Source organism: Cnephaeus nilssonii, assembly GCF_951640355.1.
Source record: "Cnephaeus nilssonii genome assembly, chromosome: 6".
Classification (NCBI taxonomy): Eukaryota; Metazoa; Chordata; class Mammalia; order Chiroptera; family Vespertilionidae; genus Cnephaeus; species Cnephaeus nilssonii.
The window spans coordinates 5,096,103-5,102,102 of record NC_137077.1 but is presented as its reverse complement, the minus strand read 5'-3'; the positions used below and the strand labels follow the sequence as shown (position 1 = coordinate 5,102,102).

The 6,000-nt window shown below is 48.7% G+C and overlaps 1 protein-coding gene across 2 annotated transcripts in view; it reads left to right on the top strand.

Annotated features, from left to right (window-relative positions):
- The first annotated feature begins 736 nt into the window (after positions 1–736).
- Positions 737–6,000, top strand: part of TNRC6B (trinucleotide repeat containing adaptor 6B) — a 216,025-nt gene continuing 210,761 nt past the window's right edge. Inside the window, exon 1 of one of the 2 annotated variants that reach the window (XM_079774127.1) lies at positions 737–934. The gene's annotated coding sequence lies outside the window, so the exon portion shown is untranslated. Of the gene's footprint in view, positions 935–1,010; positions 1,068–6,000 lie in introns of those variants that run through there. The other variant, XM_079774129.1, reaches the window with a different exon arrangement.

Below are 6,000 nucleotides of genomic sequence, written 5' to 3'. Positions count from 1 at the left end.
ATTACCGTCAACTACAGGCCAAAGGACCAGAATTCATCCAAACTCCCTAGTAAACAATTAACTAGCACAGTGAATACCAGATCTGACGGACGCGCTTATTTGCCCAATAAGGTACCAGAAAAGAACTCAGTGGAGTCAAACCAATGGCATCGGCCCTTGTTGTAGGACGGGCTTTCTTGCTTTTCCACCAATAGTTTGAAGATTTGACTAGCGAGTGACAGTCTGACAGTCCAATGACGCACAACCAGCCCACACTCAGCACTTCGGCGAAGATAAATCAAGGAGCCGGCACGTATACATTCCGTTACTAGGCAGTATTGGATGGAGAGAGGGACTTAGGGGATACTGTGCGAGGGCCAGGCACTAATGAGCTAAAAAAAAAGAAAAAAGAAAAAAGACGATGGTTGCGCCAAGTGAACTCGGCCGCCATCATGCTCTAATTTCCCCTTCGCCTCTCCTGGTCGGCGACCGAGGAAGCGGCCTCTGGGATGCTAAGGGGGTGTGTCCCCCAATGATTGGCGCAGGCAGTTCAGCCAATCCTAGCTCGTCAAACGGGAAGCACTTGACCAATGAGGGGCGACGGCAGCGGCGAGGAATTGGAGGGGCGGAGCATTAGCTTGACAAACACAAAAACCAGCCAGTGAGAGCCGGAGGCATCCTCCCTGCAGCCAATGGAGTGGGGCTGTGGGCGGGCCCCAGAGTGTTTGTGTTGTGGTTTTGGGGGAGGGAGGCGGAGGGGAAAGTTTGTTTATTTTGTTTTAGTTTCTGGGGTCCCCGTGTTTCTGGGAGGCGAAGCGGGAGGGACTGACCCCCGTTCTCCTCAGTCCCCCTACTACGTCGCTTCCACAGCCAGCGGAGGAGCGGGGACCGCGCGCATCGCAGCGCATCGCCTCACAGCGGAACGCCGCGCACTCGGAACCGGCACTGCTCGGCGGTGAGTGAGGACCGACGGCCACTGCTGCTCTTCCCCTCCCCCGCACACCGCGAGTCTGAACCGGGCGGCCGCGGGAGCGCGCGGTGCGGGCAGGCCTGTCAAGCTGAGGCGCAGGGCGTGCGAGTCCTCGCGAGTGAGCGAGCGCGGCGGGGAGAGGGCCGGGAGGGGCGTGAGCGAGCGCGGGGCCCGGCGGGGGCGGTGGTCTGGAGCGCGTGCTCCGAGGGGGCGGCCGTCCGGTGGTTTTGACCCGGGGGGCGGGTAGGGACGCGGGTGACGTCCCGCGCGCAGGGAAGGGGCGCCGGGGATGGCAGGGCCGGGTCGGACGGGCGCGGGGCTGTGGGCGTCACGCGCTGGCAGGTGTGAGCTGGGGAGGGCTTCCGGGTGGGCTGGCCAAGTCGGGTTCGCTTCCCGTGGCTGGGGGGGCCTTTGGGCAGGGAGGGGTCCCCGTCGCGATGGGAAGCCGAGGCCCGCGGAGGCGCGTGTCGGAGAGGCGTCAGGCCTCGGAGCCTCCTGGTCCGTGTCTGCGTGCAGGACCTGCATGACGGAGTGAATGTGGTTCCCCTGTTTCACCCGGGCCGAGGGTACCACCCTCTCACCCCTCATCCCGGAGCCCTGCGTGTGTGGCCATCTTCGACAGGCGAGTCAGACTTTCCAAGAGGAAACGAGGGGAATAACATTAGATGAAACAGCCCGAGGAATGTTTTCTGCCTTCCAGTGGTCCGGCGCCCTTTAGTTTCAGACTAGCGCGGGGTTATCGGCCCACAGCGGGGTCACCAGCCCACAGTGGGCTCAATACACTAGAGTGGCTGTAGACACCCAGTAACGGGAGCCTCTTGTGGGCGCGTCAAGGACCAGCCCATCCTCAGTTCTCTGGGCACAGGGTGCCAGTCTGGGTTTTTTCAGACTCCTTGCTTTCTCATGTTTTGGCTGTTGTATTGCTTTTCAGCATCTGTGCTAGAGATTGAGCCGAGGATAAGGCAAATTTCAAGTTGGTCGTTTGTATAACAATGTAAGCAAAATTATACAACAACATTTGTCAAGAGATGTTTCTCCATAGGCATTGAAAAAAAAACACGTCGTTAGTTGCGCCCACCAAGCAGTTAAGCATATAGAAATAAGGTGTACACCTTAGCGTTTTGTGAAAGTTTTAACAATGGAGGCTGTTTCCTTCATCTTTGTGGAGAATTTCATTAGGTTGAGAGCTTCCTTTGATTTGGAGAAGCATTGGTGATTTGGGTATTGAAACGGTATTTATTCTTCTGGTTAGTGTTATGTAAATGCCTCTTAAAAAGCAGAACTTTTAGCACTTTGTCTTGCAGAGTGTAGTATTGCTGTAGGTAGGTGGTGGGAGGGATATGAATGCAGTAGGTCCCCTACATTAAGGCAAGTATCCAGAATGCAGATCCGACTGGCTTGTCCCACTTGGGACACCTTTATATTTTCATAAAAGACCGTTTTTAAAGTGCTTGTCCCAAACATTATTTGAGCAGAATAGTTTGTGATAGGACTTAAGGAGAAGACATTTCCAAGCTGCTTTCCTAAGGTAGCAGATAAATGTCATACCCTTGAAACAAAAGAATTTTTGTCCTCATTCAAAAGGAAGCACGTAGAAATGTTCAAAATCAGAACAGAGTCATTTGTTCAAATGGTAGTAACACATTTATTGCGTGCTTCCCTTATGCCAAGCCTCTATATATTTTTGTTTGTTTTAATCCTCACCCCAGGATATTTTTCATTGATTTTTAGAGTGAGAGGGAGGGAGGGAAAGAGACACAGAAAGAGAAACATCAGTGTGATGAGAGACACTTTGGTTGCCTCTGGTACATGCCCCTGACCAGGGGGCCTGCATCTGAGATACATGCCCTTCATGCCCTTGACCGGAATCGAACCCGGGACCCTTCAGTCCACAGGTTGGTGCTCTGTCCACTGAGCCAAACTGTCTAGGACTGTTTTTTCTAATCCTTATCTTACTCAAGCCTGTTTTATGAATGAGAAAAGGAGCCTACAAGAGCCACATAGCTAGGAAGTTCAGGGGCATAGATTTAGTCTCAAGTCTGTCTGGTTTCAAAGCCCGTGCTTGTTCCGTTTTGCTCCCTAAATTATCCAGAGGAAGGAATATGGAAAGGGCACTGAAAAGTAGAGAGGAATAGTAAAGGGAAATGCTACTAATGATCAGGTTGCACCTACCTAATTTAAGAATTTAATGTTAAACTCATTCTTAGCTTTAAAAGTTAAGAACATTTGTACCAAAGCACATCTGTGCTGTTTTTATTGCCTCCCTGTTTTAATTTTTATAAAGATAAATAAAGTGTGTTTAATTAGAGGTCAAGGCTTTCAGAACCCGTTGCTCAGACCTCCGCTTCACTACCTCACTGTTATGATAAGTCCTGTGCCCTCTCCCAGGGACCAGGAACTTTTGTACCTAGCACAGTGCTTGGCACATAGTAGGGGCACAGTAAATGTTAGTTGACTATGGAGCAGAGTTAAAAATGTAATGACTTCAGATTCATTTTAGCAGTTTTAGTTTAATGGGACAATAAAGTGAATAGCTCATGTGCAAACTGCAAATTCTAGAAGAATACTTAAATGGAACAACGTATGATCTTGGACGTTTGGCTCTGCCAGTCTGCTAAAGCTCCCAGGTGTACTTACCTGAGCTGCTGTACCATTCTGCTTTTCCTTTCCCCTCGAGTTCTAAAAGAGGAGGCTATACTGAGTGCTTCCCTTGACTACTCAGTCATCCTTTGAACCTTTACATCCTGGCTCCCAACCTCACCACTCACCAAGGCTTTTCCCAGGTCATCAATTACCTAATGGTTAAATTTCCCAGAACATCTTTTTCTATCTCCCTTCAGCAGTCAGTCCTTTCACTGTCCCCAGCCCCTTTACATTTTTTACTTTATTTTAAAAAATAACATATAGTAGCATTGACTTTTAGGGTGTATACAGTTCCATAAATGTTAACACATGTATAGATTTGTGTAACCACCACCACAACTAGGATACCGAACAGTTCTATTGCACCCCACACCCCAACTCTTTCATGCTATATCCCTTTTTAAAAAATACATATTTTTATTGATTTCAGAGAGGAAGGGAGAGGGGGAGAGAGAGAGAAACATCAATGATGAGAGAGAATCATTGATCGGCTGCCTCCTACATGCCCCCTACTGGGGATTGAGCCCGCAATCCAGGCATGTGCCCTTGACCACAATCGAACCCAGGACCCTCTAGTCCACAGGCCGACGCTCTATCCCCTGAGCAAAACCAGCTAGGGACATGCTATATCCCTTTTGATATATTTTCTCCTGATTTCAGTTCCAGAGATAAACACTAAGGATCAGGCTGGGGCTCCTTTTGTTGTCCTTGTTTTCGTTTTCTTTTTTCCTGCTCCCTAAAAATGTTAACCTGCATATCTATGCCTGGCTCCCTTCTATAATCCAGACAACATCCCTGTTTACTTGCTAGAATTCTTCATTACTCTTTTATACTCACTGTGTTAAAGCTAGGCCTTAACTTTGCCTTCCAAACCAGCTCTTTCATCAGATTTTTCTGTAATTTTCAGTGGTGCCATCCTTCTCCCAAACTTGGAACTCCGGAACATTTAGAGGGCCTTATAAAAATTCTCATCCCAGACCTGGTGTCCTGCTACTCAGCTACAAATTCTGGCTTCTGCCCACTTGCTGCCAAGCCAGCTCTGGTTCATTAGGCTGAGTGGAGCGTAGGTAGTTGGAGCATTTAGAACCCCATCAGGATCAGTCTGCTCTTCTGGTCAAAACCCCTCATGGCTTCCCATTGCACTCAGGTTGTTGGGATTTTATTTTACGACCCCCCCCCTTTCTTTAAAATAAAACAAAATATATTCTTTTTATTTTAGAGAGGAAGGGAGAGGGGGAGAGAGAGAGAAACATCAATGATGAGAATCATTGATCTGCACACCCCCCACTGGGGGTTGAGCCCACAACCCAGGCATGTTCCCTGACGGGAAATCCAAATGTGACCTCCTGGTTCATAGGTCAGTGCTCAACCACTGAGCCACACCAGCTGGGTAACCCACCCCACTTTCTGACCTAACTCTACTCCGTCTTTCAATTTATTAAATTTCCCAAGCCTTTTTCAGCCTCAATGTTTTTGTACCTATCATTCTCCTGGCTTGGGCTCTTCTTCCCTCCCTGCTTCCTAACCCTATCCTAACCCTAACCCTCTGCTTCCCCCTTGTCTTCACCCACCTGACTTACATTCTAAACTATCTGGACAATGGAACACCATTGAAGGTAGGGTTCAGATTAAATTGTCACTTCCTCAGACCTCGTCCCACTACCTCCATCCACCCTCAATTAGATCTCTCAGAGCTCCTGTTATTTTTTCTTACCTCTCACTACAATTTGTGATTCAGGACCATGTCTGTTTTGTTTCTCATGTCTCCAGAGCCTAGCCAAGAATCAGGCATACAGCAAACTCCCAGTAAGTGTTTGTTGGCTGTGTTGTGTCTGGGCTTTTGATTTTATAATTTATTGCTATCTTGTAGTTTCTGGTAACCTTGTTTTCTCCTACCTTCTCTGGGACTTGACTCCACTGTTGGAGGTCTTGCCATGTAGAGATAGATCAGAAATTGCTGAAGAGGACCCCGATCCTGTTCTCCCTCTGAATCGTGCCTCTGCCTGGAAGCCCTTACCACTGAGCCAGACTAGATCTAACCTAAACTGTTAGCTGAGCTTGCCAAGTCTGCTGAGCAGTGCACCTTGGTTATCCACACTCGGGTCAGCGTTTGCAGCTGTTCTTCTTCCCTCACCTCACCCTGCTCTTGATTTCTTCCTCCTCTCTCCACGCAGTTTGAACTTCCAAAGACAGTGTACACTTTCCAGCTGAGTCTGCTTACCCTTTGACATTTACTACTTTTTGACATTGACAATTGCCTCTAGTGTCTTGACCCTACAGATTGCCCGCACACTAATCTTTGTTGATGTTTCCTGCCCCCTCTCCGAATCTACCCCAGGCACTTAAATTCGGAAACCTTCAATGGTGTTCCATTGTCCAGATAGTTTAGAATGCAAGCCAAAAATATG